This window comes from Oncorhynchus nerka, linkage group LG11, assembly GCF_034236695.1.
Source record: "Oncorhynchus nerka isolate Pitt River linkage group LG11, Oner_Uvic_2.0, whole genome shotgun sequence".
Classification (NCBI taxonomy): domain Eukaryota; kingdom Metazoa; phylum Chordata; class Actinopteri; order Salmoniformes; family Salmonidae; genus Oncorhynchus; species Oncorhynchus nerka.
Window position 1 is genome coordinate 29,551,528 of NC_088406.1, and position 19,323 is coordinate 29,570,850.

The 19,323-nt window shown below is 43.9% G+C and overlaps 1 protein-coding gene across 2 annotated transcripts in view; it reads left to right on the forward strand.

Annotated features, from left to right (window-relative positions):
- The first annotated feature begins 2,013 nt into the window (after positions 1-2,013).
- The window catches only part of b3gat1a (beta-1,3-glucuronyltransferase 1 (glucuronosyltransferase P) a), a 103,071-nt gene continuing 85,761 nt past the window's right edge, over positions 2,014-19,323 (forward strand). For both annotated transcript variants that reach the window (XM_029672261.2, XM_029672262.2), the window contains exon 1: positions 2,014-2,515. The gene's annotated coding sequence lies outside the window, so the exon portion shown is untranslated. The remainder of the gene's footprint in view (positions 2,516-19,323) is intronic.

A 19,323-nucleotide genomic window follows, 5' to 3' on the forward strand; every position in this document is an offset into this window, starting at 1 on the left:
GTAAATGTCCATATTGTTTAATAAGAATAATGAACACTGATCAAAACAATAAATGACAACGTGAAATAACAAAACCGAAACAGTTCCGTGTGGAACAAACACTGACACGGAAAATAATCACCCACAACTCAAAAGTGAAACCAGGCTACCTAAGTATGGTTCTCAATCAGGGACAACGAATGACAGCTGCCTCTGATTGAGAACCATACCAGGCCAAACACAGAAATCCCAAATCATAGAAAAAGGAACATAGACAACCCGCCCAACTCACGCCCTGACCATACTAAAATGAAAGACATCACAAAAGAACTAAGGTCAGAACGTGACAGGGAGGCTAGCAAGCCGAAGAACACCATCCCAACCGCGAAGCACGGGGGTGGCAGCATCATGTTGTGGGGGTGCTTTGCTGCAGGAGGGACTGGTGAACTTCACAAAATACATGGCATAATGAAGAAGGAAAATTATGTGGATATATTGAAGAAACATCTCAAGACATCAGTCAGGAAGTGAAAGCTTGGTCGAAAATGGGTCTTCCAAATGGACAATGACCCCGAGCATACTTCCGAAGTTGTGGCAAAATGGCTTAACGACAACAAAGTCAAGGTATTGGAGTGGCCATCACAAAGCCCTGACCTCATTCCTATAGAAAATTTGTGGGCAGAACTGAAAAAGCGTGGTCGAGCAAGGAGGCCTACAAACCTGGCTCAGTTACACTAGCTCTGTCAGGAGGAATGGGCCAAAATTCACCCAACTTATTGTGGGATGATACCCGAAACGTTTGACCCAAGTTAATCCATTTTAAGGCAATGCTACCAAATACTAATTGAGTATATGTACACTTCTGACCCACTGGGAATATGATGAAAGAAATAAAGCTGAAATAAATCATTCTCTACTATTATTCTGTATTCTGACATTTCACATTCTTAAAATAAAGTGGTGATCCTAACGGACCTAAGACAGGGATTTTTTAAAATTAAATATCAGGAAATATGAAAAACTGAGTTTAAATGTAGTTGGCTAAGGTGTATGTAAACTTCTGACTTCAATTGTATATATATTCTGAAACTTCTGAGTTCATGACAGAAGTTCGTGACAGGAAATTACGCTGTGACTGGAAATGATGTTGTCACTGTGGTAGAACTTGGTAGGTGTGTGCTGGCGCCCATGTGTGTGCGTGTGTTTGTGTCTTTGTGCACACACGTTTGATTGTGCAGTCAGTCATGCGTGTATGTGTCCTTTATTTGCAACAAGTTTACAGTTCTTCCAGAAATAATACATATGTTCTGCCACACATTTCCAAAAATGTTCCACGGATATATTGGGGATGGGGGATTCTGAAAGTGAGGTCACACTTGTAACATGGTGAAAGGGGGGTTGGGAGCTGTGTGATAAAACAGCCTTCAGTAGTGGTAGGGGGAATTACATACAGTATGGTTAACTGGCTGGATCACTCTCAGAGAAACAGTGTGCATAACAAGGATCCTGGCATGTAAAAAGGTAAAAAGGAAATGAGAGGAAGAGGAGAATGATTCCAGAAAGGAGTGAGGTGGGAATACATGAGGAATACCCTCAGCTCACCATGTTTCCTTTCTTTGATGGCTCCCGAGTGGCGCAGCAGTCTAATGCACTGTATCTCAGTGCTAGAGGCGTTACTACAGACCCTGGTTCAATCCCGGGCTGTGTCACAACCGGCCATGATCAGGAGACTCATAGGGCGGCGCACAATTGGCCCAGCATCGTCCGGGTTATGGGAGGGTTTGACCGGGGTAGGCCGTCATTGTGAAATAATAATTTGTTATTTACTGACTTGCCTAGTTAAATAAAGTTAAAATAAAATATATCTGCCTGCCTCTCTATTCCCTGATCCCTCTCTCTCTCTGCTGCATCCCACCCTGCTCTGAGCCTTAATGGTACATGCCATTAGCGAGACCATTTCTATAAGGGGAAGGGGGTCTCTGCCTTGCCTAAGAGGCTACTTTTGTCCCACATAAAGACATTCACAGATGTCTCTCCACGCGAAGAGCCATCTCCCCCGTTACGACAGCACAGCACAGCCTGTCTCTGTGACAACTGCCGAGTCGCGGTAACAGAGACAGAGATAGACAGAGAGAGGGAGGGAGGGACAGATATAGAGAGGAGGAGAAGGACTACCACGGAGCAAAACACATTGCCTTTTTCTGTCTGACATCCCCCCTCGTTCGCATGTGTTTGTGTGTGAGCCTGCACGGAGGAGAGAAGGAAAGATAATTAAGCCGGAGAAATTCTTCTTCTCTGTCTTTTAGTTTCCCTCTTTTCTCCATCCATCATCCAAGGCTTGAATACCGGTGTCAGCTGCCACAGCGGGATAAAATAAAGGGATGCTTTGAATGCTGCCTCTGTCTATGACAAGGCACACAGAGAAGCAGAAAGAAGCACAACAAGCAGGGACAAAAGCAGGACATTGATAATGAATGGGAGTCCTTCCGTAGCATGTGGTAGGAATAGCAGTCCGTCACTGAAGTCTACGAATAAGGTAAATAATATTTATGTCTCTCACTCTCCATGCCTGATTACACCCTTCAGTAGAAATGCAGAGGTACTTGCAGCAGGAGCACAAACAGAGACATTATAATCATGAAGATTTCATTTTTTTAATGCTGATAAAGATCCTAACATGAGGGAAGATTGCCATCTTTGTCCTGAGTCCCTGTACATGTGTAGCTGTAGCAGCATTGTGGAAGTGTTGGAGATTTAAGCCATGCATATTGTATGCAGTAGACTACAGAGCCATGCAGGCAGTGTGAAAGTGCAGGGAATCTGATGGCCTAACCTATCAGTCAGTCACAGACATGAGGAATCAATGATAATCCCCATAATCATGCTCCTTCCTGCTCAAATAGTGAGTGTACAGACAGTACACAAATACACTAAGAGAAAGAACGCAAGGCTTGTTTTCTGAACCCTGGACCGTCAGGCAGCACTGTTTCCCTGGCGACTCAGGGGAACCCTTCACCACCTCTAAAAAGAAATAACAAGTGTGTCTAGAGAAACAAAAAGGGCACTGGCTTAGAAAAACAGACTTAAGCCAAACTCATAGGCTATTTCTGGAGAGTGGGCTGTATTTTCTCATTTTCGACAGGTACTCTACCCTTGCAACTCCTTGTGCTATGATGCAGTTTCTGTGTTTGCTTATCAGACACAGGTGCCAGTGTATTAACACTGAACTAACAGTCACTTTTGTACTAACACAGTGGACGTGTAGTGGAGACCAGGGCACAAGCACTTTTGCTTATTTTTTGAATATTATTTGAGGTAGACTTTTATCTAAACAACATATATATCTTAGCTACCATTACACACTGCAACAACATTTCTGGGCCATACCAGTCTTTTACAATTCAACCGAAAGTGTCAGAAGTAAAATGCCCACCCCCCCACAAGTTTTGAAATACACAATACAGTAAGTAAGTAAGTAAGCATACTTACTTACCTCCCCTTCATGTACATGGATTGTAACGGATTTAACAAGTAACATCAATAAGGGATCCTAGCTTTCAACTGGATTCACTTGGTCAGTCTATGTCATGGAAAGAGCAGATGTTCCTAACATTTTGTACACACATTGAGGCTGTTCTGAGAGCAAAAGGGGGTGAATCTCAATATTGGGAAGGTGTTCCTAATGTTGTGTACACTCCACAGACATGTGACCAACAGAAATGAAATAATGTCTTCCTGAACAAAGGGGGGTCAAAGTAACAGTCAGTATCTGGTGTGGCCACCAGCTGCATTAAGTACTGCAGTGCATCTCCTCCTCATGGACTGCACCAGATATGCCAGTTCTTGCTGTGAGATGTTACCGCACTCTTCCACCAAGGCACCTGCAAGTTCCCAGACATTTCTGGGGGGAATGGCCCTAGCCCTCAACATCCGATGCAACAGGTCCCAGGCGTGCTTAATGGGATTGAGATCTGTGCACCTCGCTGGTCATGGCAGAACACTAACACTGACATTCCCGTCTTGCAGGAAATCACACACAGAACTAGCAGTATGGCTGGTGTCATTGTCATGCTGGAGGGTCATGTCAGGATGAGCCTGCAGGAAGGGTACCACATGTGGGAGGAGTATGTCTTCCCTGTGAAGCACAGAGTTGAGATTGCCTGCAATGACAACAAGCTCAGTCCGATGAAGCTGTGACACACCGTTCTAGACCATGACGGAACCTACACCTCCAAATCAATCCTGCTCCAGAGTACAGGCCTCGGTGTAACGCTCATTCCATTCGACGATAAACGCAAATCCAACACCCCCAATCCATCACCTCTGGTGAGACAAAACCGTGACTCGTCAGTGAAGAGCACTTTTTGCCAGTCCTGTCTAGTCCAACGACGGTGGGTTTGTGCCCATAGGCGACGTTGTTGCCGGTGACAGAGACAAGCCGTCTCACAGTACGGACATTGCAATTTATTGCCCTGGCCACATCTGCAGTCCTCATGCCTCCTTGCAGCATGCCTAAGGCATGTTCATACAGATGAGCAGGGACCCTGGGCATCCTTCTTTTGGTGTTTTTCAGAGTCAGTAGAAAGGCCTCTGTAGTGTCCTAAGTTTTCATAACTGTGAACTTAATTGCCTACCGTCTGTAAGCTGTTAGTGTCCTAACGACCGTTCCACAGGTGCATGTTCATTAATTGTTTAGGATTCATTGAACAAGCATGGGAAACAGTGTTTAAACCCTTTACAATGAAGATCTGTGAAGTTATTTGTATTTTTACGGATTATCTTTGAAAGACAGGGTCCTGAAAAAGGCATGTTTCTTTTTTTGCTGTTTATATACAGGACATATTTAAAAAGTCAGTTCCAATACCATATTTACAGGGATGCTAGATGTGTATAGGGTAAGGTGACTATAGGCAACGGGATATAAAATAAACAGAGTAGCAGCAGCTTGCATGTGAGTGGGTGTGCGAGTGTGTCGAGTCAGTATAAATGTATATGCATATTATGTATGAGTGAGAAAATTAAGGAGTGAGTGTTTGTGTGTGTGTTGGAGTAACTGTGTGTGTGAGTGTGTAGCACCCTGTGAGTGTGCAAAATGTTTCAATATAATGTCAAAAAGATGCAAGGTAAACTCGGTCCGTGTAGCTATTTTGTGAGCTTTTTATCAGTAGTTTTGCTTAGGGATAGAAGCTGTTCAAGAGTCTGTTGGTGTCAGACTTGATGCACCAGTACCTCTTTCCGTGCAGCAGCAGAGAAAAGAGTCTATGGCCTGGGTGGTTGGGGTCTTTTCACACCACCGTTTATAGGGGTCCTGGATGGCTGGGAGCTCGGCCCCAGTGATATACTGGGCTGTTCGCACAAATCCCTGTAGCGCCATGCGATCGAGGGCGGTGGTATTTCCATACCAAGCAGTGATGCAGCCAGTCAATATGCTCTCAATGGTACAGAAGAATAACCTTTTCAGGATTTGAGGGCCCATGACAAACTATTTCAACCTCCTGAGAGGGAAGAGACACTGTTGCGCTGTCTTCATGACTGGACGTATGTGTTTGGATCATTTTAAGTCTTTAGTGATATGGCACTGAGGAACTTGAACCTGCTCCACTGCCACCCCGTCGATGTGGATGGGGCCGTGCGCACCCCCCGATTCCTGTAGTCCACGATCATCTTCTTTGTCTTGCTGATGTTGAGGGAGAGTTTGCTGCTCTGGCAACCACACTGCCAGGTCACTGACCTCCTCCCTATAGGCTGACTCATCATCGCTGGTGAACAGACCTACCACTGTCGTGTCATCAGCGAACTTGATAATTGTGTTGGAGTCATGCGTGGCCACACAGTCTTGGGTGAACAGGGAGTACAGGAGGGAACTAAGCACAGACCCCTGTGGGGCCCCTGTGTTAAGGGTCAGCGTGGTGAAGGTGATGTTGCCTACCCTCACACCCTGGGGTCAGCCCGTCAGGAAGTCCAGGATCCAGTTGCAGAGGGAGGGTACGAGCTTGGAGGGGATAATGGTGTTGAACACTGAGCTGTAGACAATGAACAGCATTCTCACATAGGTATTCCTCTTATCTAGGTGGATGAGGGCAGTGTTGAGAGCAATTGAGATTGCGTCATCTATGGATCTGTTGGAGCAGTAAGCAAATTGGAGTGGGTCTAGGGTGGCTGAGATGGTGGAGTTAATGTGTGCTATAACCAGCCTCTCGAAGCACTTCATTATTTCAGAAGTGAGTGCTTACATGACAGTAATCATTGTTGCATGAAGCATTGAAATTCTTAGGAAGAGGGATGATTGTGGTCATCTTAAAACATGTGGGGATTACAAACTGGGACAAGAAGAGGTTCGAATAACAGGCCACGGGGTTAATTGTAACACGGTCTTCAATGGTAAAAATGAGGGCTAATAATTGAAAACTGCTCTGATTTAAAACTGATATTTGGATTAAAATACACTATATGGGCAAAATATAATATTTTCATTTTATCTTTTAGGCATGTCATACTGACCTAAAATGTAGTAACCAAAATGTGTATACTTATATAAGATACTTTTACCATTAAAAAGTATGAATATGACTTTTTTCATTTTTTATGGTACTGGCAAACTTCATGTAAAGAACTGATTTTATATCATTATGTGAATGTGTCTAAATACCATATAAATATAGTTTTAGGTCAGAGTTTAGTATGAACAAATGTTACAATGTACCCCCATTTCAAGTCTGAGTCTAATATGAATCTTGCAAGAAAATACCATAATTATTGTAATCAACTATACAAGTCAAAAGACCACTTACTGCTGATAAAAATGACATATGATTAAATACATGGGGAATGTTCCACAGATCAATAATAAAAAAGAGGCAGCAAGAATATTTAGAATTCGGCCTGAAAAAAAAAAGGTTTAGGCAAAACCTCCTAGCAAATCAAGCACTAGCACATTGAATAACAGTTTTCTAAGTGGTTTCTCATTTGAGTTATTTAGTTATGCATTGTGCTCATGTTACCTTGTGCCCAAGTCACCCCTACTTACACATCCAGCACCTCCCCCACTCTGGAAACAGAAAACCATTGTCTGATGTTCTGTCCTACATTCCAGATCTAATCAGGACAACGGGCAGCATGTTTAGCCTATTATGCTAATGAGATGCCCATGCCTCAGTTAACGAGATGGACTATAACCCCTCACCCATTTTATTTTACATTGGCAGCACTAGGATGGTCGGGATGGTCTGGGCAGAAGGCAAGCAGTAATAAGCTTGCTGGCCGCAATAGCTAAATGTAAAAATCATTCAATTAGAGCTCGGATTGTGCCGCAGGGTAGTATTCTAACGTTATTAACAGAGGCTCCCAGTGCTCTCATTGGAAAAGACAGCTCGGTGTGGCTGCAATTACCCCAGTCTGGGACACTGTCCCAAGTCCATACGCATGTAACAAGTTGGATAAACCAAATTTCCTTGAAATTTCAACTCGTCCAGTCCAAATATGCTGACACCCATCATGACATCAGGCATTCTGGACAAGACTGCCCTGGTTTTACTGTTGAACAAACATGTTTTTTAGATGTCATGTCGAACAAGCCACTACAGGCCACTGTTGAAAGGAAAAAAAGAGGGCACTAGAAACATTTTGGATTGGTTAAGTAAAGGATACTCTTCTCTGGAAAATATTGAAGGCGAGGAAGGTGTGACCTTTCACAGAGTTGCATTATTATCCAGAGAATGCATAGAGCCCAGAGTTGATTATGTATTTTATACCATGGCTATGATTGAACAAATTTACGTCTGGCAGCCAATCAGCATTCAGTGCTCGAACCACCCAGTAATAATTTATGTAATAATTTTAAGGATTATGGTCAAATAGAATTTTGACTTATCACTTATTATGCCATATCAGTGTTCTTAACCCATACTCTGACATAGCTTTCAAACTGATGCATTTTAGTCCAAACTAAAGTGAAACTGTACATGGATTTGGTGTCAGCACCTGGCATATCCATGTTGTTTCCTGGCATGAGGCAGCCCAACACCCAGCTGTTCTCTCACCCGGGTCTCTCTCTCTCTCACTCTCTCTCTCTCTCTCTCTCTCTCTCTCACTCACTCACTCACTCACTCACTCACTCACTCACCACACCACTCACCACTCACTCACTCACTCACTCACTCACTCACTCACTCACTCACTACCACTCACTCACTCACTCACTCACTCACTCACTCACTCACTCACTCTGTCAGCAAATAGCATCCAAATCTGCTTTATTGAACAGGGCCTGTCATTGGATTCTGTGACACACAGACCTACAGTACATAGTGTAGAATGCTGATGGTACAAAATATACATTTGGCCACGCTTGCCCAGAACGGTCAGCCATAACTCATGAGTTAACATTTATATCACCGCCATGCATACTTCACAGCACGACGCACTGGGTATGAATGACTGGCCGGGTTAGAGGAGAAAAGACCTGGCCACTGTAGCCAAACTCTGCCAGAAAGTTCTAGAGCTAAGGATTCAGCAGGGTTCTAGAGCTAAGGATTCAGCAGGGTTCTAGAGCTAAGGATTCAGCAGGGTTCTAGAGCTAAGGATTCAGCAGGGTTCTAGAGCTAAGGATTCAGCAGGGTTCTAGAGCTAAGGAAAAGTATGGCCAGCATGTGGCTGCTTGTAAAGACCATCGACTTTCATTCTGACTGCACTGATATATGTCTTCAACCTTGTTCCACTGGGTGAAATACACAACTTTTTTGATGTCGGCTCAAAACAAGTTGTTTTGCTTTTTGAATGCAGTAGGGTTTTCAGCAGATTCAGGGATCATAACAAGCCTGAGGCAATGTGTGGAAGGGTACAGAAGCGAGTAGAGCATAGCGTAGCACTCTTCACACAAACACACCTGCCCTATTTCACAGAGAGAGAAACTCTCCCCTCAGTGTGCATCCATCCTCTCCCAGACTGGGCAACAGTAAAACCAGGGCAGTCTTGCCACCAGTGGCATGGCATCTGCCACCTTTACATTCAGATTACAGAGCTAGAGGAATTTTGCTGTGCGGAAGCAGAGTGTAAAGTGATTCATAGGGGCTCTCCCTTTACCCTGCAAATCTCCATGCAATGAATATTAACCACAGCAATTGTTCCCAGAGTGACGCCAGCGTGGCCAGACCCCTTTGTGCTACATTATTCATTCACTGCCACCACCAGTTACACGCAGACAACAGGGAGGGATGGAGCGAGGGATGGAGAGCGGGAGGGAAGTAGGGATCATTTTGCACCACTCTCCACTACTTCTCTGGCCTGATAGCCTCACCACCACCAGTCTCGACTGGCCTTTTAATAAACAGCTGAAAAGCAAACACATAATAAATTGTACTCAACCTGCCAGGCCTAAACTGTAAGAGGATGTTGTGGTGTCTGCTGTAGGGCTGTCCCAAACTAAAACAAATATTTGTCAATTGAAAGTGGTCTGTTCTTTCAACTGATCGATTAGAGCTATACATAGCCCTCCACATGGTTACAACATTTGAGAGGAGTATGGTGATGCAGTATGGAGCTCGATTTGGCCTCTGCATGCCTCCAGAGGCTCCGCAATTGTGTCACACATATGGAGCCACCGACCACATTTTTGGATCAAGCAAAAATTGACTTTAAGTCTAGGCTTCCGAAATGGATTAGCTCACTGTTACAGCCTTATTCTAAAACTGATTAAAAAAATAATAATCCTCAACAATGTACACACAATACCCCATAATGACAAAGCAAAAACAGGTTTTGAAAATATTGCTAATTTATAAAAAATAAAATAAAAACTGAAACATCACATTTACATAAGTATTCAGACCCTTTCTTCTTAACAGACCCTTTCTTCTTTCGGCGTGATGCGTGAAGCACTTTGAGATATCAGCTGATGTAAGAAGGGCTTTATAAATACATTTGATTTGATTTGATATGTAAACATTATATAAAGTGACATTATTTAAAGTGACTAGTGATACATTTATTACATCTGATTTTTAATTATTAAAGTGGATAGAGATTTGAGTCAGTATGTTGGCAACAGCCACTCAATGTTAGTGATGGCTGTTTAACAGTCTGATGGCCTTGAGATAGAAGCTGTTTTTCAGTCTCTCGGTCCCAGCTTTGATGCACCTGTACTGACATCGCCTTCTGGAAGATACCGGGGGTTGAACAGGCAGTGGCTCAGGTGGTTGTTGTCTTTTTGACCTTCCTGTGACATCAGGTGGTGTAGGTGTCTTGGAGGGCAGGTAGTTTGCCCCCAGTGATGCGTTGTGCAAACATCACTACCCTCTGGAGAGCTTTGCAGTTGTGGGCGGAGCAGTTGCCATACCAGGCCGTGATACACTAACCACATGCTCTCGATTGTGCACCTGTAAAGGTTAGTGAGGGTTTTCGGTGACAAGACACATTTTTCAGCCTCTTCACCACACTGTCTGTGTGGGTGGACCATTTCAGTTTGTCCATGATGTATACGCTGAGGAAGTTAAAACTTTCCACCTTCTTCACTGCTGTCCCATTGATGTGGATAGGGGGGGTGCTCCCTCTGCTGTTTCCTGAAGTCCACGATCATCTCCTTTGTTTTGTTGACGTTGAGTGTGAGGATATTTTCCTGACACCACACTCCGAGGTCCCTCACCTCCTCCCTGTAGGCCGTCTCGTCGTTGTTGGTAATCAAGCCTACCATTGTAGTGTCATCTGCAAGCTTGCTGATTGAGTTGGAGGTGTGCATGGCCACGCAGTCATGGTTGAACAGGGAGTACAGGAGAGGGCTGAGAACACACACTTGTGGAGCCCCAGTGTTGAGGATCAGCGGGTGGAGATGTTGTTTCCTACCCTCACCACTTGGGGGCGGCCCGTCAGAAAGTGCAGGACCCAGTTGCGCAGGGCGGGGTCGAGACCCAGGGTCTCGAGCTTGATGACGAGTTTGGAGGATACTATGGTGTAAAATGCTGAGCTGTAGTCGATGAACAGCATTCTTACATAGGTATTCCTCTTGTCCAGATGGGTTAGGGCAGTGTTCAGTGTGATTGCGATTGCGTCGTCTGTGGACCTATTGGGGCGGTAAGCAAATTGGAGTGGGTCTAGTGTGTCAGGTAGGGTGGAGGTGATATGATCCTTGAGTAGTCTCTCAAAGCGCTTCATGATGACGGAAGTGAGCGCTATGGGGCGATAGTAATTTAGTTAGGAGAAATGGTGGCTCTCTTGAAGCATGTGGAAACATCAGACTGGGATAGGGATTGATTGATTATGTCCGTAAACACACCAGCCAGCTGGCTTGCGCATGCTCTGAGGACGTGGCTAGGGATGCCGTCTGGCCCGGCAGCCTTGCGAGGGTTAACACGTTTAAATGTTTTACTCACGTAGTCCGTGATTGACTGTAGACCCTGCCACATTCCTCTAGAGTCTGAGCCGTTATAAATTGCAACTCTACTTTGTCTCTATACTGACGCTTAGCTTGTTCGATTGCCTTGCGGAGGGAATAGCTACTGTTTGTATTCGGTCATGTTTCCGGTCGCCTTGTCCTGATTAAAAGCAGTGGTTTGCACGTTCAGTTTTGCGCGAATGCGCCATCAATCCACGGTTTCTGGTTGGGGAAGGTTTTAATAGTCACTGTGGGTACGACATCACAGATGCACTTGCTAATAAACTCGCTCACCGAATCAGCATATACATAAATGTTGTTGTTCGAACGCTATCCGGAACATATCCCAGTCCACGTGATTCGAAGCAATCTTGAAGCGTGGAATCAGATTGGTCGGACCAGCGTTGAACAGACCTGAGCACGGGCGTTTTCTTGTTGAAGTTTCTTTCTATAGGCTGGGAGCAACAAAATTGAGTCATGGTCAGATTTGCGGAAAGGAGGGCGAGGGGTGGCTTTGTATGCGTCGTGGAAGTTAGAGTAGCAATGATCCAGAATTTTCCCAGCCCGGGTCGCGCATTCGATATGCTGATCAAATTTAGGGAGCCTTGTTTTCAGATTAGCCTTGTTAAAATCCCCAGCTACAATAAATGCAGCCTCAGGATATGTGGTTTTCAGTTTACATAGAGTCCAATGAAGTTCTTTCAGGGCTGTCGAGGTGTTTGCTTGGGGGGGATGTACACGACTATGATTATAATCGAAGACAATTCTCTTGGTAGATAATGGATTGTAAGGAATTTTTGGTCAGGTGAACAAAAGGACTTGAGTTTCTGTATGTTGTTATGATCACACCACGACTCGTTAATCATAAGGCATACACCCCCGCCCTTCTTCTTACCAGAGAGATGTTTGTTTCTGTCGGCGCGATGTGTGAATAAACCGGGTGGCTGTACAAACTCTGACAACATACACGTATCCCGAGTGAGCCATGTTTCCGTGAAACAGAGAACGTTACAATCTCTGATGTCTCTCTGGAAGGCAACTCGTGCCCTAATTTCATCCATCTTGTTATCTAGAGATTGGATATTGGCAAGTATGATGGTCGGAAGCGGTGGATGGTGGGCTTGCCTTCTGAGTCTGACCAGTAGTCCACTCCATCTGCCTCCCCTCTCCCCCTCTCCCCCTCCAGAAAGCCCTTTGCCTGCTGAGACAGCAGCTGTGTCCCTGCGGAGTGGCTAGGTCCATAGATGTCACTGTTACTGCTGTTGTTACTGCTATTGTTACTGCTGTAGTTATTGCTGTTGTTACTGCTGTTGTTAATGCTGGTGGTACTGCTGTTGTTACTGCTATTGTTACTGCTGCTGTTACTGCTGTTGTTACTGCTGTTGTTACTGCTGGTGTTACTGCTGTTGTTACTGCTGTTACTGCTGTTGTTACTGCTGTTACTGCTGTTGTTACTGCTGTTGTTACTGCTGTTGTTACTGCTGTTACTGCTGTTGTTACTGCTGTTGTTACTGCTGTTGTTACTGCTGTTACTGCTGTTGTTACTGCTGTTACTGCTGTTGTTACTGCTGTAATTACTGCTGCTGGTTCTGCTGTTGTTACTGCTGTTGTTACTGCTGTAATTACTGCTGCTGCTACTGCTGTTGTTACTGCCATTACCTGCTGTTGTTATTGCTGTTGTTACTGCTGTTGTTACTGCTGTTGTTACTGCTGCTGGTACTGCTGTTGTTACTGCTGCTGGTACTGCTGTTGTTACTGCTGTTGTTACTGCTGCTGGTACTGCTGATGTTACTGCTGATGTTACTGCTGTTGTTACTGCTGCTGGTACTGCTGTTGTTACTGCTGATGTTACTGCTGCTCACTGGATATGGTTTACCGCTGCAGCCAATGAGGCTGAACCATTCATACATGTCTCACCTTTTTATTAATGGCTTTCGGCAGCCAGGTATTTTATGCATAATCTCATTATGCTGATTTTGTGTCTGCACTTGGATCTTCCCTTGGGGCTATGGGGTTGTGTTCGGAGAGGAGAGGGACAGGAAAGGACAAGAGAAGACAGGAGAGGACAAGAGAAGACAGGAGAGGACAGGACAGGACAGGAGAGGGCAGGACAGGAGAGGAAAGGATAGGAGAAGACAGGAGATGACAGGAGTGGAAAGGAGAGGAAAGGACGGGAGAGGAGAGGGGGGTATTGGAGACAGCTGGCAATGTAGTATCAGTCATGTTCACATTTATCAGGCCTGTCTGCCTTTCTACAGCAGCATCTCCACATGAGACACACATGCAGGCAGACACAATCACTGATACATTACATGTGACACTCAAGCACACACACACATGCACACACACACACACACACACACACACACACACACACACACACACACACACACACACACACACACAAACAAACAGAAACAGAAACAAAGACAGAACATGGATTCAAAGGCATCACCTTCATAAACACATCCGTAATAGCAGAGTAGCTATGGGCAGAGTAATTAGTGCAGCCCCTGACCCCAGCACCTCCCCCACTCCACCCCTGTATGTTGCTGTCACACTGTATTCTGCCTACCTGGGAGTGGAGAGGATGGCACGGTATAGCATGGCTGTGTTTTCTCCTCTATACACAGCAGTCTACTGCCTGAGTGTTACTCCAACACTGACGTAACAGAACAATGTATATGTTGCACCCATCTTTCCTTCTTACAGAATGATCTCAACCTATAATTTAGGTGGTAGTCTCACAGCTTCTGTCGCAGGCTGTGGAGTGCTCCTCCCAATGGGGAGCTCAGAGAAGAATATAGGCTGCAACATGCAGGACTACACTCCACTGGCTGACAGTATAATACAGTAGGTTAGTGTGGAGGCTAGCTGAGAGGATCCCTTAACGTATCGACAAAGACAGCCTGTTCGGTTCTATGGTCTTGATGAGGTTATCTAACATGGGTAGCTTTCATTTTCTCTGTCCCATACCTACCAATCTGTCCATATTTACTGATCCTTGACTTCGGCGATGTCATTTACAAAATAGCCTCCAACATTCTACTCATACTGTTATTTATTTTATTTATTCAGCTCCTTTGCACCCCAGTATCTCTACTTACACACATACATCTATCACTCCAGTGTTTAATTGCTATATTGTAATTATTTCGCCATTATGGCCTATTTCTTGCCTTTACCTCCCTTATCTTACCTCATTTGCACACACTGTATATATTTTGATTTTCTGCGTTGAGTTTTAACATGCTTTGCAGACATCCAGTATATTGTGTAAAGAGGGAGCACTATGAGCACCTGGAAGGCTTGCAGATCACACATCATGTTCTTTAAAAAGATCCTTTCTGTGGTTACTCAGATTAAATATTAATAATGGCAACAGCAGACAACAATAAGCCCTGGAATACACACATCCCTCAATAACACTGTGGACAAAAGCCAAGGGCCATGTCATAAATCCTTCAGATTTAATAAAGATTTAGGCATTTTCTGACAGAATAGATGGAGGGAAACAAGCCGATGACCTTTAAAGACAATAAAGAGGAAAAACAAATCACGCTTTCTACAATGACCTCGTACAGAAACCTCCTCCCCTATAGAGAGACCCTGGCGAACCAGATCCAGAGAGACGCAGAAATGCCCCAGTGACAGAATACAAACAGACAGTTGCGAACCGTGGCTATTGGACCTAGGCCTTCAGTGGGGGGAAAAAAATCTTTCAACATGTTGTGCCAAACTCAAAAATCAAGAAACAAAAACAGAAACTTAGCATCACTTAGCGTCCTCAACTGAATCAAACAGGCATGAGACTGAGCCATGGTTTGGGCTGCCACTCATACAGAGACAGCACCTGCATGGATAATGCAACCAGCAACAACAACAACCATACTGCTTACACAACCCATGGAAGCCTAACGCCATCACTATCACACTATCACTTAAAGCGACAACAGTGACACAAAGGATGTGAGTGTGACAAGCTTGTGATTCTGAAAGGAGAGCAAATGTAGAATGCAACGCACTCCATGTGCGAGAGGTTAATTTTTGTTAAACACATAGGGCCGATAGAAAGACAGCAGTCACACACAGCATGATGTTAAAGAATAAGCAGCCATTTCACAAGGACATAATAAGCCAGTAGGTCCCAATCATAAGAATAGAAAAGCACAACCATTAAGCTAAGCATTTCCCAATTGAAACATACAACTATTACTTCCCATTGCAAACATATTTTTCACATTCAGCAATCAGCACACAAAGTAACCTGTGATCTAAAGTTTAAATGCAACAATCCCAGCTAGCACAGTGGATCTGGGGCGATTCCAGCTGAGAGTCAGACTCGAGCCGACGTCATGTGGCCACCTTCAGCAGTATTACTTATAGCTAGGATTGGGTGATTGAGCTTGAGCCGATTCCAGTGAGAGTTATCTGGCCCAAATGTATTACTTGGAGCTCGGGCAAATTGAGGATACTCTTTGGCAGATGATTACTTGGGCTGCTTTATATAATTAACATTTCATTTTTTCCCCCATTGTTTCTGTGTTCAAAAAATACAATTAACATTTAAATGAAATTCTTTCTGAGTCCTGTGTAGTATTTTAGTATTTTGATACATTGTGCAAGGCAATTGATAAGCATTAAAACTTCCCGAGTGGCGCAGCGGTCTAAGACACTGCATCACAATGTAAACTGCGTTGCTACATATGCTGATTCGAGACCCGTGACCCATGAGGCTACGTGCAATTGGCCCAGAGCTGTCCGAGTTAGGGGAGGGTTTGGCCATCGTGCCGTAGCGACACAGTCACCAGGTGTATGGCGTTTCCTTCCTCCTTGTATGTATGAAATGTATAATAGTAATATTAAAAATTACAAATTGGGGAATTTTGTATACATTTATTTAAATTTGCATTGGGCCACTTCTGGGGGAATTCTGGTAAGATGCCGGCAAAGTCGGCTGAATTCCGGTAGATGGAAACGGCCTTCTGTACTTGGGCCGATTCTGGGAAATCATTCATTTTGATTCCGGGCAGAGTCCGACACCCGATTCCGGGCTGATTCAATCAGTTCCGGCCCCCCAGAAGAAGGTCGCTTCTGGGCCGATTCCTCATTGCTAGCTGGGATGTTTCACACACATAAGTTATTTTCAAAGAGATAGCTAACAACAGCAAGGGTGCTGCAATAGAAAACACAGTTCCACTCACCAGATGATGACCATTTGAAACGTAACTTTTTGTTGAAAGTTCACCTTGAAACGGGCGAAGCTAACTAATTAGTAACAACATCCTCTTCAATAACACCTGCTGCAGCGGCTAAAACAAATGCTAACCTACAACAAAAGCTAGCTAGCTAGACTGTGGGGAAAAATACTTCTCGCATAAGTTTTTGTAAAAACGTTCACAGCCATTACAAGTCAAAATATGATCGGTTGATTCCACTGTCACCCCAAAATTCTGCCCTAATAGATGGGTTAGCTGACAACATAACGAAAACAATGCACGCGTGTTGATGGGGCAGGAGGCCATGTGCCGTTATGATTCTGGATGGTCAGATAGCTAGCAACAATGAAGCTGTCGTGTGGGGAATCGTTGGTGGCTTGTTTCAGCTCGTTGTATCTTGTTGTTGAGGTGTCTTGACTCTTGTCACGTCTATGCTAATATGGCTAGAATTCGCTAGCTAGCGAACCAACAACAGTAATTATGTATTGTAAGAAAACAAGTGCTCATTGTGTATATGTATTTATGTTTCTCAGTAAAGATTTGTAGAGGAAATATAGTTTATATGTTGTTAACAATCCTGTGATTCTGAGCCAACCCCTGCCTGTTTTGCTCCATGGTTGTGCACACATCGGTTTTTGTTGCTAAACAACCCACCAGTCTTTTCAGTTGAATGGCAGATGCCTTCTGTCTGTCTACAGTGCCTTCAGAAAGTATTCACAACTCTTGACTATTTCCTCATTTTGATGTGTTACAGTCTAAATGTAAAATTACCAAAGTATCACTTTTAAATCAGAATATAATTGAAAATAATAATATCATTAGAATATTATGAAATTTTATTGAAAATATGAAATATGAATTAAAAAGTACATTTACATTTGAAAACTAATCCTCTTTGAAGGTGTTGAAGGCCCTCACAGTTCCCCACTGCATACGGATGCCATTGCACTCTCACTTCCACCTGTGTTGCTCAATCCACCGGGTACATTGTAGCTCCCTGTAAAAAGCTGACAAGGCAACAGCAGTAATGCAGAGGGTTAGCCCATTACAAAATCCATTGACTGAATGTTTTTAGATCTGAGACCAATCAGATTTACTAATCCCCCACAAACACATTATTAAGACCATGACCATTTTCTCCACGGGCCCTGAATGCTAACTCATTTTCTGCTTCAGCGGCTCAATCATCCCCGTTACAAAGTATGAAACAGGATTGGCACAGGACGCCGTCTGACTTACGCATTTTGCTGGAGTTACTTGAGGTTAATGTAGACAGCATATTTTGCTGTGTTGACTAGCAGTTATAAACATATTTACAGCAGAGATACAGCTGTATACAGTCTACTTTAATTATTGATAAGTTAGTGATTTCTCTCAGTGTAGTGCTGGCATGGCTGGACTCCCAAAGCCAGTATTCGACATGGCATCTGCAAAAACCAAACCCACGCACTGATACATTGCATAACGTCAATACATGCTCTCCCTCGCCCCATAACAGGAGCTCTGTTTAATCAATCCCAAACTTCCACCTCTCGCCACGCTTGATTATTGATTCAATTATAGTTTGACGTTTAGTCGCTTTGAAGAGAAAATAATGCTTTTGCATAATAGCTCCAATTAGTCACATAAAATGTGATTTGGTGTGGAAGAGCAGAGCGGCTTGTGCATCAGTGTCTAACCCGGTTCAACGCTGTCAAACAGTGTCAGGAGCAACAGCAGAAAGAGTGAGAGATGACAGGTCGGAGAACAGCTCTGTTGATGTTGTTGTTCAGAAGCATTTCAAGTGGGGCTGTGCTGTGGTGTGTCGGATGGCTCACACTGGCTCGGCTCACACCACCACAGATACTGAGGACGCAGACCGGTGGGACTAATGCACCATTAAATCTTCAAACCCAACCGGCCCTGTCACTCCAGCTTTGCCAAGACTATTTAGCCAGACAGGCATTGCTAAAACACCCGCTTGACCTCTCCCAAGCCCAGATCAGAGAGAATCTGTGCGTATGCGTGATCAAGTCTGTCTGGCTGCTGAAGACAATCCAACAAATTTTCAACAGTGATTTAATGTCAAAGTTGTATGTTTTATTGTCACATGCAGTGAAATACCTTTCTTGCAAGCTCTTTCCCAATGATGCAGTAATATAATACTATAAAATAAAATAAAGTAGAACAAAAGCACACTAGAAATAGAAATAAGAAGAACACGAGAAATTAAGTAAGCTATATACAGGGTCAGTTCCAGGGTCAGTGCCAGTACCATATCTACAATGTGCAGGGATACTGGAGTGGTAGGGTTAGATAAAGTAATAAAACATAGAGTCAGACCTGTTGGCGTCCGCTGTGCCTTTAGCATCTCGAGCCTTTAATTAACAGCTCTATAGGAGAAGTGTGAACCTGAAGCCACTGGCCCAAGAAATAAATCACTAAGCTCTTCCACTTTAAGGATGTGTGAGAGAATTACCAGTGTTAAAAAGTAAAATGTTCTCAGTAAAATCCAGTCAGAATTAAATGCAGGCAGAGCCCCACCTGTTTTGAGACCCACATTTTTTGCAAAAATAAATACAATTTTATTTTGGCATTAATACTGTACGTGTCACATATAAGTTTTCAAACAATGTAAAAAAATATATATATATTATTTAGTCAAACATGGTCTCTTTTTTGCTTTCTTGAGTAAGGCAGCTCCAAAATGCAGGTGTCCAGCCTAGTTTAATGCTTTCTGTGGTGACGGGGCAGCCAGCGGAAAGCACAGAGCGTTGGGGT